General features: G+C 41.3%; 1 protein-coding gene across 5 annotated transcripts in view; it reads left to right on the top strand.

The window, feature by feature from the left end:
- The first annotated feature begins 1,680 nt into the window (after positions 1-1,680).
- The window catches only part of greb1l (GREB1 like retinoic acid receptor coactivator), a 200,191-nt gene continuing 187,360 nt past the window's right edge, over positions 1,681-14,511 (top strand). For 3 of the 5 annotated variants that reach the window (XM_008108646.3, XM_008108645.3, XM_008108643.3), the window contains exon 1: positions 1,681-1,819. The gene's annotated coding sequence lies outside the window, so the exon portion shown is untranslated. The remainder of the gene's footprint in view (positions 1,820-14,511) is intronic. The other 2 variants (XM_062980457.1, XM_062980456.1) reach the window with 1 other exon arrangement.

Here is a 14,511-nt window from a genome sequence, read left to right as displayed (position 1 = left end):
ACTACGTTTTCTGTCAAATGTGTTGTATAACATGATGTTTTGGTGCTTAATTTGTAAAATCATAACCTAATTTGATGTTTAATAGGCTTTTCCTTAATCCCTCCTTATTATCAAAGATATTTGCTTATCCAAGCTTCTGCCGGCCAGTTTAGCTCGGATAAGTGAGACTCTACTGTACCATGAAGCTGTGGACAAGTCCACATAGGGGCCACCAAACCAGCATTGCCCAGACACGAATCAAGGAACATGAAAGGCACTGCGAACTAAATCAGAGAAGTCAGCTATAGCAGAGCACCTGATGAACCAACCTGGAAACAGTGTATTATCTGAGAATTAAAAAAAATGCTGGATTACACAGAGAAGCCATTGTAATCCGCAAACATGTGGACAATTTCAACAGAAAGGAGGAAACCATGAAAATGACAAAATCTGGCTACCAGTATTAAAACAAAGACTCTGAAATCAGGACAGTAAATAATGATAAAGGTAAGGTAAAGGTTTCCCCTGACGTTAAGTCCAGTTGTGACCGACTCTGGGGGTTGGTGCTCATCTCCATTTCTAAGCCAAAGAGCCAGCGTTGTCCATAGACATCTCCAGGTCATGTGGCCGGCATGACTGCATGGAGCGCCGTTATCTTCCCACCGGGGTGGTACCTATTGATCTACTCACATTTGCATGTTTTTGAACTGCTAGGTTGGCAGGAACTGGGGCTAACAGTGGGCGCTCATTCTGTTCCCGGGATTTGAACCTGGGACCTTTTGGAGGGCAACTAAAATGATCAAAGGTCTGGAGAACAAGCTCTATGAGGAGCGGCTTAAAGAACTGGGCATGTTTAGCCTGCAGAAGAGAAGGCTGAGAGGAGACATGATAGCCATGTACAAATAGGGAAGTCATAGGGAGGAGGGAGCAAGCTTGTTTTCTGCTGCCCTGCAGACTAGGATGCGGAACAATGGCTTTAAACTTCAGGAAAGGAGATTCCACCTGAACATCAGGAAAAACTTCCTCACTGTGAGGGCTGTTCGGCAGTGGAACTCTCTGCCCCGGACTGTGGTGGAGGCTCCTTCTTTGGAGGCTTTTAAGCAGAGGCTGGATGGCCATCTGTCGGGGGTGCTTTGAATGCAATTTCCTGCTTCTTGGCAGGGGGTTGGTCTGGATGACCCATGAAGTCTCTTCCAACTCTACTATTCTATGATTCTAAGTTCTGCAGCTCAGCGCTTTAACACACTGTGCCACCAGGGTCCCCGTAAATAATGAACACCACTCAAAAACAGGAGAATTCCAGACGGGAAGCAATCAGGGCCAGCGAACACCTCCCAACAAAGGATTATCCCCCAGGTAGGAAACAGCCAGGCTATGCAATGCTAATCACGGTGGCCATTGCAACATATACACTTGTCTCAAGTAGACAAGTGGGAGAAAGGTGGGAGAAAGAGACCTTCCACAGATATATAAACGCCACTGGCCTAGTTTCCAACAGACCTCACAACCTCTGAGGATGCCTGCCGTAGATGTGGGCGAAACGTCAGGAGAGAATGCTTCCGGAATATGGTTATAAAACTCACAGCAACCCAGAGGAGGAGGCGTTAGGGGAGAGGAGGAAGGAGGAGTAGGAGGAGGAGGCGGCTTGGCTGTCCTTCCCTCCTCCTCCTCCTCCTGGTCCGCCCCCGTCCCCGCCCCTCCTTCTCCAGAACCCGAGAGAGAGAGAGAGAGACAGAGCGAGAGGTAGGGACCCACCGAGCGGGGATCGCTTGCGGAGAGTTTCCGTGGGAGGAGGAGGAGGAAGAGGAAGGCGCCCCTTGAATCGCCTCCTCCTTCGCTGGTAAGAAAGCCGCGAGGCCTGGGGAGTGCGAGGGGCAGAAAGCAGGGCACGGGGCACGGGGCACGGAGGTCGCAGCTTGGCTTTGAGGCTCCTGCGTCGCCGGGTCCGTCTCCCCGAGAGAGAGGCTGAAGGAGGGAGCGAGGCGGGCGGGAGCTGCTTGGCCCTTGGCTGCGCTTAGCCTTGGTTTCCCCCTCTCCTCCTTCCGCCGACGCAGGCGGGTGTCAGGTTCACTTCGCGATCTTGCTTCTTCTGCTGCTGCTGCAGACCCTCGGATCCTGGCAGCGGGAAGGCAAGGAAAGGGAAGGAAAAGCAGCCAAGAGCCGGGGAGCGTTGGGTCTCTTTCTCCGTGTCTTGCGTTAAAGTTTTCCGTGTCGGAGGAGGAGGAGGTGGGGGTCTCTTTCGCTCGAGGCCGGGACCTGGGAGGGCTTCTGACAAGGACAGGCCCTGCTGATCGGCGTTACGCCCCTCTGCCTGGATGGCTTTGGGCAGAACAGGAGGGGAAAAGGCAGCCGAGAGAGTGGCCCCGGACTGGAGCAAGTTAGGAACTTGGCTGCCGGAAAGACTGGAACCAAATCGCACACTTCGGCCCTTCCACACAGCCCTGTCACCCTGAATATCAAGGCAGAATAACCCACAATACAGTACTCACTTATTTTGTATTTATTCATTTATTTATTTATTTCCAGTGCAGTAGAGTCTCACTTATCCAAGCTAAACGGGCCGGCAGAATGTTGGATAATAAGGAGAGATTAAGGAGAAGACTATTAAACATCAAATTAGGTTATGATTTTACAAATTAAGCACCAAAACATCATGTTATACAACAAATTTGACAGAAAAAGTAGTTCAATAGGCAGTAATTACTGTATTTACGAATTTAGCACCAAAATATCACAATATATTGAAAACATTGACTACAAAAATGTGTTCGATAATCCAGAACGTTGGATAAGCGAATGTTGGATAAGTGAGACTCTACTGTATTTCTATCCCGCCCTTCTCACCTGAAGGGACGCAGGGCGGCGTACAATTGGCAACAATTCGATGCCGACACATCATTAAAAACAACAACATATAAAAATGTATTACAACCAATTAAATACAGTATAAAATATAAAACATAAAACATATGCTTAAAATCCGTTTGTCCAATATCTTCCTACTTTATCCATATAACAGTCTGGGTCGTCTTTGTCATTTATTCGTTAAAAGCCTGGGCACATAGCCATGTTTTTAAGGCTTTTCTAACATAAACGGGCCGGCAGAACGTTGGATAAGTGAATATGTTGGATAATAAGGAGGGATTAAGGAAAAGCCTATTAAACATCAAATTAAGTTATGATTTTTACAAATTAAGCACCAAAACATCATGTTTTATAACAAGCAGTTCAATACACAGCAATGTTATGTAGTAATTACTGTATTTACGAATTTAGCAGCAATGTATTGAAAAGATTGACTACAAAAACATTGACTACGAAAAGGCCGACTGTGTTAGATAATCCAGAACGTTGGATAAGCAAATGTTGGATAAGTGAGACTCTATCTGCTTTTGAATTGGGTTATCGGAGGGCCCTTCCACACAGCCCTATATCCCAGAATATCAAGGCAAAAAATCCCACATTATCTGAGTGTGCACTCGGATAATCCAGTTCAAAGCAGATATTTTGTGATTTTTTGTCTTGATATTCTGAGATACAGGGCTGTATGGAAGGGCCCTGAGCCCACACTGCCATATATCCCACTTCAAAACAGATAATGTGAGATTTTGTTCATCTATGTGGAAGGGGCCTCAGTCTCCGATTCTGGAGGTTTTTAGCAGAGGCTGAATGGGCATCTTTCGAGGGTGCTTTGATTGATTGGGGTTGGATTGGAGGGCCCTTGGGGTCTTTTCCAATTCCATGATTCCCTGACGCACGCAGACCGCATACACATAATATATCCACACAACATAAACTACTGCGGAGTTGTTGGATGCATTCGCTACATTTACCATGGGGAAAATATAGAAGGCCCTATTCAGCAAATGCAAAGAGGGCTGAATAAGAGAAACACAGAACATAGAGATGAAGAATAGGTTGCTCTAGCCCACCCTAATAATAATAATAATAATAATAATAATAATAATAATAATAATAATAATAATAATGCAGTTAGTAACTTGGCTTCCATCAAGGCCAGAACCTCTCTCTGTATATCTATATATGCAGGAGGATGGGTCAAAACATTTTGCCTCCTATGTTATAAAGAGCAGTATGAGTTTAACCCAGGCATCAAAAACATGTTGGAAAATTTCAGGGTTTTGCTTCAAGACCCATGATTTTAAAGCTGTTTTCACCCCATTCAAGTCACTGAATCTCAAACCCGTAGGTTGTCTTTCAGAGGTCCAAACGGGTAAAAGTTAGAAGGGGCGTCCCCATAAACATTCTTCAAACAATTATGGATTTCTTTAGGTGCACAACCTTTTTTTTTTTTGGCCAGAAATTCAATGACAACTCTTTTTTTAAGCTTCAGATTCATGGTTCTAATCAGCTAATCTGACAAAGAAAAGACTGTATCAGTAGAGTAAGGTTACCTCTACCTGGTCATGCATAGAGAGTCCAGTAGCTGTGAAAGAAATTAAAGTTAGAGCAATGGAGGCATTACTTTTTGACCCACCTTTGTGTGTGTGTGTCTGTACTTATTTATACACATGTAAGTTGCGAACAAGACAGATTCTGTAGGTTTGTTCTTAAGTTCGTTTTTAAGTGTAACTCCAGCCAAATATAAATACACACATAAATATATGTGTGTGTGTTTGCTTTGGATAGCATGGGGAATGATTAACATCCCTGTAGTGTTTGTTTTGCTATCTGTGTCCCAGTTCAGAAAATTTCACCTCGCTTTCTGTCTCTGTGATAATTGGATTTTTGGATAATTTGGCTTGTTGTGGAAACAAGGATTGGTTAGAAAGCTTCAGTAGAGACAGCTTTTCCCCATGATAACACTCTCAGGGGTGAATTTCCCTTCCCAGGGATAGATTTCTCTCACTTCCTGTTGTTTAACTAAGAGTTCTTAACTAGGAGTCATTTGTAAGTTGGATGTTTGTGTGTGTACAGACACACACATATACGCAGTTGGAGGCATACAATAATTGTACCGTGGGGAAAATAAAGGAGCCTCTGTGTTGTCAAAGGCTTTCATGGCCAGAATCACTGGGTTGCTGTGAGTTTTCCAGTCTGTATGTCCAAGGAAGCATTCTTTCCTGACGTTTTGCGTACATCTATGTCAGGCATCCCCAGAGGTAATGAAGCATGTTGGAAACTAATCAAGTGAGGTTTATATATTTGTGGAATGTTCAGGGTTCACAAATATATAAACCCCACTTGACTAGTTTCCAACATACCTTATTACCTCTGATGATGCCTGCCATAGATTCAAAGTGCTGGCTTTAGCTTATAAAGCCCTAAACGGTTCCCACCCAGCTTACCTGTCTGAACATATCTCCCTCTATGAACCATCTCAGAGATTAAGATAGTCTGGGGAGGCCCTGCTCTCGTTCCCGCCCCCTTCGCAAGCACAACTGGTGGGGGACGAGAGGCAGGGCCTTCTCAGTGGTGGCTCCTCAGCTATGGAACTCGCTCCCCAACAAAATGAGATCAGTCCGCTCCCTCTTGGTCTTTAGAAAAAAAAACCTGGTTATGGGACCAAGCCTTTGGGCAGTAAGCAATACTGTGAATGATCAATGATTATGTGCAATAGATATGACATTTGGAATGGCCTGGACCATGTTTGCTGGATTGTGTGATTTTAATGTTATATTGATAAGTTTTTAATTCAACGTTTTGATGTTAAATGATGTCGTTGTTTTTATGATTTAATCAATTATTGTATGTTACTATTATTTTGTTACGTCTTTGTATGTAAGGCATTTAATTTTGCCATAATTATGTTGGAAACCGCTTTGAGTCCCCGTTGTGGGGAGAAAAGCGGTATATAAATGAAGTAAATAAATAAATAGATGCAGGTGAAACGTCAGGAAAGAATGCTTCTGGAACATGGCAATACAGCCCGGAAAATGCACAGAAACCCAAAGGAGCATATGCATATTCAGCATATGCAAGTTGGGCTGCACACTGATGGGCTGAAGCCCACAGTACACTTTGGTGCCCAGCCATTCCTAGTTTAGCTTAAGTCTCCTCCTCCATCACTAATCATGGAAATATACATGAAGATGTAAAAACTCCATCTCCCACCTTCTTTAATATTGAAAGTACAGTCAGCCCTCTTCATTTGCTGGGGTTAGTGTCACAGGACTCTCATGAAAGTGAAAAATCACAGATGCAGAGGTGGGTATTTTTTCACCTGTTCACCTGCATGTTGCTATGGCTGACCAAAGAATTGTACTTGAGGATCTAGATATTCCTGGAGAAGTGTTATCTATAGAAATCCCCAGGCCCTCCAGCATGACCAGAGGAAATTGACTGTGTTTGAGGAATGCCGTAATCAAATCCTCAAAATCCCAAATGTGAAAGGACAACTGTATTTTTTCCTCATAGAGGGGTAGTTCTTCACTATAACAGTAAATACACTGTATTGTTTCCCCCCGGAAGTGCAGTTTGTATGCCATGTATTTCCCACGTATGCATGGGAAAAGGGGTTTTTTTTCATGTCAGGAGCGACTTGAGAAACTGCAAGTTGCTTCTGGTGTGAGAGAATTGGCAGTCTGCAAGGACGTTGCCCGGATGTTTTGATGTTTTTAACATCCTTATGAGAGGCTTCTCTCATGTCCCCACATGGTGAGCTGGAGCTGATAGAGGGAGCTCATCCGCACTCTCTCCGGGTTGGATTCAAACTTGGCAACTTTCAGGTCAGCAACCCAACCTTCAAGTCACAAGGCTTTAGCCCACTGCGCCACTGGCGGCCCCTGGGAAAAGAGTATGTTTGCTGTAGCAAACAAACTCAGAATTTTGCTTAATCGGATATAATGGTGAAGGTGGTTTTGTGGTTGCAAATGCTGAGGAATTGCTCGTGAAAATTTCTAAAATACAGCTGGCTCTCCATAACTGCCAATTGTGCACGTACAGATTCAGCCAACCACACTTTGAAGATACTGTTTAAAAATTCCCTAAAATAAACCTTGATGATGCTATTTTATATAAGGGACATCATTTTACTATGCCACACAACATGTAATGGAACTTGAGCTTCCATTGATTTTGGTACTCAAGTTGAGGAGACAACATTTTTGCTGTTGTCTTGTATTGAAGAAGTGGCCCATATTGACTGCCCAATTCTTCATTAATAATACCCCACAAAAACATTGTAATATTGTAAATATTGTAATATTACAAAATCTATGTTTACGTAATTTTGTAAATTATCATGCAAAATCTTAGACGAGTAACTTCCCATCTTCTTACAAACCCGTCCTTATTTTGATATATGCAGTATTACTTTGCAATATTTTAGGATATTTTTGACATTTTGATTGGGGTTATACCCCTTGTACATTATGTCGTACAGGTTTTTTTAAAATTACTACACAAGGTAAATTTTATGTTTTTGAATTGCATACATACATATCATGCCCAACATTTGGGCCAAAATTATTACATATACTTTTATAGGTTTGTCTTCAGTTTCTAGTTTTAAAAGCTATTTATATACAGAGTGTTTGAAAAAGAACTCCCTAGTTTTAATGCATTTATAATTAAAACTAGGGAGTTCTTTTTCAAACACCTAATTATTCACACTTAGTTTCATTCACTTCAGCAGCATTTCCAGGAAAAAAATGGTTGTGAATGCTTCTAGAGACCTGGTTCTTATATGGATTGTTAGTGCATCTTTTTAACTGGCATTTTCAGATACAGGAAATAGAAAGAGAGATTTAAGGCAGAAATCTCAACCAATACATTGGAACATGCTTTCAAGTAAGCAAGCATGGGTTGGATCCATAAATGCTCCTTTGGAAAACTCCTGACATTAGGTCTAGTCGTGTCCGACTGTGGAGGTTGGTGCTCATCTCCATTTCTAAGCCAAAGAGCATAGACACCTCCAAGGTTAGGTGGCTGGCATGACTACATGGAGTGTTGTTACCTTCCCACCAGAGCAGTACCGATTGATCTATTCACACTTGCATGTTTTCGAACTGCTAGGTGGCAGAAGCTGGAGCTAACAGCAGGAGCTCACTCCGCTCCCCGTATTCAAATCACTGACCTTTCGGTCAGCAAGTTCAACAGCTCAGCGGTTTAATCCACTGTGCTACTGGAGGCTCATTACTCAGGGACATTACTCTGAGAGAAATCTGCTGTGGATTTCAGCAGTATTTATTTGGAAACAAATGTGCTTAAGATTGCAGCTTAAGTGTTTTGGTTATTAATTTGGTATTGGTATGTTTTTAAAGCAGCTGATACATTTGCTTTTTAAAAAACTATATTTTCTATTCTGTAGTGTTTCTTTTTTCCTCCCCCCCTCCCCCCGCCCCCCCCTCCGGCAGGGTCAAAGTTTGGAAAGGTTTCTTTCTAAGACAAAATCTCCAGGGACTTTGCTGGCCCAGGAACTTTCTCCTCAACTCTGAAGAAATCTGGTGGATGTGTGTATTAATGAGTTAAGGATGATTTGGGGGGATCATGGAGGCTATGGACTCTTATCCTGTCAGCATACCTAGTGTTACTGATTGATATTCAAACCATTGTCTTCAAACCTGAACAAGAGAGCTGACTTGACCTGCGTTATGATAGTAGATTGTGGGGTCCAAGGGACATTAAATGCTTCCATTTGTGCACTACAGTCTCTTTAATTGAACCCGTCGAAATGGGATTAGGGATTTGAGTTTGGAGGATTTGAGCATCTCTTAGAGAACTTTACAGGCACCATTATCTACCTGTTTCAAATCATCTTATTGGTATCATAGGGCTCATTTGCACTGACAATTGTCTAGAAAATGCATGCTACCAAAGTGTACTGCGTCACCAGTTAAGGTCTTTAAACCACATCAAGCAAAATCAAGGGAAAGATTGAGATGCAAAACCAAAATGTAAACCTCATTGCATGGTGAAATTGGCTCTGCAGAACGTGAAGCGCATTGCAGACACATCCACCATGCTGAGGTGCTTTGTAAAATCCATAAAGTGGGGGCTGCTCCATCAAGGTCACAGGTAGATAGTAGGGAGGGCAACTCACTTCCACTACTAACTGTCACTTCCCCTTCTTGTTTGTTACTTGTATGCCTTCAAAACTCAGGAGCAGATTTTACTGGGAAATTGTGGGGACTGGAGGAGATGGAGGGGGACATTCTCCATTGTCTTGTCAAGGTGTGAATACTACTGATTCTGGAACCGGTCAATGTTCCATGGTCAATATAATCACCTTGACCTCAAACTTGTTCCAGAAATTTCTGTCTAATCATCGACTCAGTGAAACTGGTTTCTGCCAATCTAGTTCCAAACTGATCCAAGCAGTCAGTGTAGAAGAACCCATAGTCACTTTTTAAAAGCTGTATATGTGTGCATGTGCAGGAAGGGGAATTTTAAGAATTCCCTCATGATTAGGTTAGCTTTTGCTCTTCATAGGCACAAGACCAGCTGTAATGGTCTACTGGGAGACCCAGCTAGTTCCAGACCGTACCAAGAGATTTCCTGTTGACATGGCTGTCAGGCCTGCTGATACCTTGTCAGTCTTTGGAATGTGGAGTTAACCTGAGCAATCCACATAATCTCAGTTAGGCATTCTCTCTCGTTAGTTTGGATCTGGTTAGCCCCTCCATTCTGTATGAAACAATGAATCAACTGAGAGCATATATAGAAAAGGGCTTTCAGATTCTTCTGAAACACAATGCAACACAAGGTGGAGAACTACAAGGAGGCTGAGGGCACTTCTCATAATGTTCAAGTGCCACCATTTTGTTTTGGTTTTGGAGATGTATTTGAGGAATTCAAAAATTTAAAAGACATAAAAACAAACTCCTCATATGTAAAACAGATGAAAATTAGTGGAAATCCATTACATTTGATTAAGTTTTTTAAAAATCCGTATTTATTGGGAAATAATAATCTGTATTCATGCTTCATAAATTATAGTTACATTTATATTAACGTAGAAATGAATTTTAAATATACAGTAGAGTCTCGCTTATCCAACGTAAACGGGCCAGCAGAACGTTGGATAAGTGAATATGTTGGATAATAAGGAGAGATTAAGGAAAAGCCTATTACACATCAAATTAGGATATGATTTTACAAATTAAGCACCAAAACATCATGTTATACAACAAATTTGGCAGAAAAAGTAGTTCAATATGCAGTAATTGTTGTAATTGCTGTATTTATGAATTTAGCACCAAAATATCACGATGTATTGAAAACATTGACTACAAAAATGTGTTGGATAATCCAGAACGTTGGATAATCGAGTGTTGGATAAGTGAGACTCTACTGTACTTAAATTACTCTAATGTAGTATTGTCCATGATACTAGTTACTGATATTGGACTAAAAGGAAATCATCGACGATATTGACTGTCCTGCTCACTGTAATGCATTTAGTTTCTTTCCAAATTGGCTGTTATGTATTTAATGGTTTGCTGCTTAATTTCAATTAGAAATTGCAAAACTCTCTTGCTTAGAGAAATAAAAATTCCACAGTACATTAAGGTCTGCAATAAAGGGCTTGGGGATATCATTTAGCCTTCAGGCCACAATTTGCCCATCTCATCTTTACTCGAGAACCTGTTCAAAGTCCTACTTGGCAACATTTTTGTGTGTGAGTGCCCATGTCTCCAAGTCTATATATGTCTATTTATGACAAGTCCATGAATTTCATAGACAAGGAATACTCAGTTGCCATTGCTTTCTTCTGAGCCGCAGCCCCCAGGGCCTGATATTCCATGTCAGTCTCACAGCTATCCAGGATTGACCTTGCTTAGATTCAGAGATCAGAAGGAATCTAGTGCTTTCAAGGTATTTAGGCCTCTGTTGGTATTGTTGAGGATTTAGAAATCATGCTTTTGTTTCACCATTGTGTTTCTCCTACCACAGTCCACCCTACTTGGAAGAGGTCTCTTCAGATGAAGAAGGGAAAGATGTGAGATCAGGTCGAACACTAGTCAGAATTAAAGGACACTGGCAGAACCTGGACTATCTCTTGTTGATCATGAAGAGAGGGAATTGGAGGCTGAGCTCCTTTACCCTTCAGAAGGTCACTGATTGAAAATGATAGCAGCAGAAGCATAGGCAGGGGATGTGGCTTGCCTTAAAAGGAAAATGCTGAGAAAATGAAGCCCGTATAGCTGGCTGTAGATAAGCATATTCAAGACCATATCTTTGCTGCAAAGCAACAACTCCACTAACTTTAGCATTCTACCTTTCTCTTCTTTCTAGTTTCCTGAATTTCAGTTTTCTCCCTGAACTTTTCTTTTCCCTATTATTTATTACTTGAACTAAAATTGTATTGTCCTGGGCACTTGCAACCTTGAAACAGGATAAACTGTGCCAAAGGCAAAAAGCTGGAACCATATTTTAACTAAAAGCTCCTACTTCTTGTAGCTTAACTTTGAGAGAAGAATTTAAATCTTTGATATGGGAGGAGTACAGAAAGTGAGAACCCGTCAGACAGCAACAGGCCTGTAGTCAGAAAAAAATGGGAGGGGTTGAAATCCCCCCCCCCCAAAAAAAAGACTTTTCAGGCTAGTGTCTTCTGATCTGACATGAAATCTCAACAAGACCCTGAAATGACTATCATTATGCAGAGCTAATAAGTCCTGAATCATTGCTCCCTCTTTAAACCAGTTGTTGTCGGTCACAAAGGACAATAGTTTCCACAATTGTCAGAAGCTGCTTTCTGTTTTGTTCTACTTTCTTCTTATTTCCTTTGTCATGATGACAGGTTACATCAATGCATTTTCCACTGTAAATTAGCAAGCAGTTTTCAGCCAAGCACAAGTTGTTCTGATCATACTCAGTTTTTTTGGTGAGTTCTATTGCATTTTTCCATCGCACAAATAATGCACCAAGCTTCTGATGACCACCTTTACTTTAGGTAATGATAATGTGAATAATCAAAATTTGGCTTAGTCCATGCTTGCACTTCTGGAGTAACTTTTAGTTTAGCTTCTATACTTGGCATGGGTATGTGGTTAACCAGTTAAAATTTGTGAGTAAACCTGTTTTTTTTTTAACCTGAACAATTTCGGGGAGGGGGGCTTGAACCCCTAAACCATCCTCTTGGTTACAGGCTTGGACAGTGGCATCATGAGAAAGGAAGTTTGTTCTTCTGGATACCACTAGAGCACATTGGATTTTGCCTCAAGTTCAGAGGTTCCCCATTCTTGTCAAGTAATTATATCTGTTCAATATTAGAAGGGACTCAAGCCTCCTTGAGTCCCCTTGGGTGAGAAAGAAGGGATAGAAATGATGTAAATAAATATTATATGGATATACACTTTAATATTTATCTCATTGTGTGGTTGTGAAGTTATATTAAACATCTTTCATTATAGTTTATGCTATATTTGAGGTAGCGGCATGTTGGCTCCTGGAGATTAGTGAATTCTTCTCTAAAGAGAAGGGCCTATTTGATCATGGCTGCCTAGAGTAGTGGTTCTTAACCTGGGATCCCCAAATGTTTTTGGCCTACAACTCCCAGAAATTCCAGCCAGTTTACCAGCTTTCTGGGAGTTGAAGGCCAAAAACATCTGGGGACCCCAGGTTGAGAACCACTGGCCTAGAGGGAGGAGGTTCTGCGAGTATTTCTCAGTAGGAATCCTAATATATGCTAGCTGGTGGTGAAATCTATGTTCTTGAGCAGTTAAATTCTTCAGGAATTTTCCTGACTTTGTAAAACCAGAATGGCAGCAGAGATTGTTCCTATGATGATATTTGTTTCATTTGTTATTTATTAAAATTACTGGATGTTTTGGATTTTTGTCCCATCTTTCTCCCTCCAAATTGGATTAAAAGTAAATGAAAATAGGACTAAATAAAGGAGATACAGTGTGTATGCATGCAGACATGTGCACACATTTTTGTCATGTGCATGCACACTCTCCCTTGTGTGTATCAAAAATGTGTACACTGGTTTTTTTGCCTCCTCCCTCCCCCAGAAGTGTATACAGTATAGTACACAGTTGCCAGAACTAAAGATTGCAGTAATAGTGAAGTGTCACAAAATCACAAGAGAAATTTTAAACGAAGTTTGTAGTTTTGTTTGTAACTTAGTGTGTTGCTTTGCAGGAATGACAACTTGCACACCTTACATAAAAATGTAAGATGAAATGTGTAACTCCGAATACATTATTATTATAACATTGATTCTTCAATATCTATTTACCTAGTCTTTAAATAATCCTCCACTATTAACTGTTAAAGCTCAGTTGATGACATTCATTTTCTCCAGATTTTAACTCAATTTTATTACTGTTTTAACAAGATTTTATAAGATGCCTTGCAGAATAACTGATACTCATATTATTTATGCAAAGCTTGGAGAAGTTACAGTTTTGGAAACTTCTTCCTGAATCCCCCAACTGGCATGGCCACTGAGCATGATGGCTGCAGGATTTGGGGAATTCCCTAAGTATATCTATGTAGGGTTAACTTACATTTAAATATGTAATCACTAGTGAATAGATTAATATTAGTAAAACCAAATTTACAAGATCATACTGAACTAGGTATCTTCTTTTGTATCTGACCAGCCACTACACTGTGTCACTGACATTGGGGTCTTGGACTTGACCTGATAAGAAGAACTGCAATCTTAATAGGTTGAAGGGCGGGTAAACAGTTCATACAGTTTTTCAACTGACATTCTATATAACTAAACCCAGAGGTTATATATATATCAGCTACCACTTTGTAGAAGTCAATGAGACTCAGTGGTTAGGTAGTTGGATCAAGTGGTTTGTTTTTATTCTTTGTCTTTTGCATTTTGTCACAGAATTAGGAGTACTTGGGATTGTTTGTGAGGCCAGCTGATGGTTGAGTATTCTTTATCCAAAATACTTGAGCTCATAAATGTTTTGGATTTGGAATGTTTGTAACTCGAGGGACTGCTTGTACTCTTATTACCTGTTGTGTGTACACATTTCCACCTGCAAAGTGGAAGACACAATGAAATAAGACTGTTGAGTCAAATTATAGGTAAAAATAGATCACACCTCCTTATGGACACTATTTGAGATAAGGAAATGGGTTAACCTACCAGTTGCCCAACTAATGCTCTTTTTTATTGTGTCAGAAGTGAATAGAAGTTGCATTTGGTGTGAGAGAATCGGTTGTCTACCGAGACGTTGCCCAGGGGAGGCCTGGATGTGTTGCTATTTGTTGGGAGGCTTCTGTCATGTCTCCACATGGGAAGCTAGGGATGACAGATGGGAACTCACCCTGTCTCGTGGATTTGAACCCTCCAATCTTCAGGTTAGCAGTTCAGTCGGCACAAGGGCTTAACCCAGGAAGGAAGGAGGAAAAAATGGAGAAAGGAAGGAGGAAAAGATCTGAATATTCATCTAAAGGTACTGGTTGGCAGCCACGGTTTCTTTCTTCTTCTTTTTGCATAAGTTTTGGAAGATATAAACTTTTGTGGCTCAGGCCTTCCATAGCTTTGCAGAGATTTTGCCAGCTGCAAAAGAGCCCCATGCCTTCCTTATACCCTGCAGGGCAGATGCAGATGGGTTTTTGAGCATAGGAGCATATACACGCACCCATACTATATCA

Source organism: Anolis carolinensis, chromosome 4 (assembly GCF_035594765.1).
Source record: "Anolis carolinensis isolate JA03-04 chromosome 4, rAnoCar3.1.pri, whole genome shotgun sequence".
Classification (NCBI taxonomy): domain Eukaryota; kingdom Metazoa; phylum Chordata; class Lepidosauria; order Squamata; family Dactyloidae; genus Anolis; species Anolis carolinensis.
Note: the sequence above shows the minus strand (reverse complement) of the source record. Positions and strands in the feature narration are given on the sequence as shown.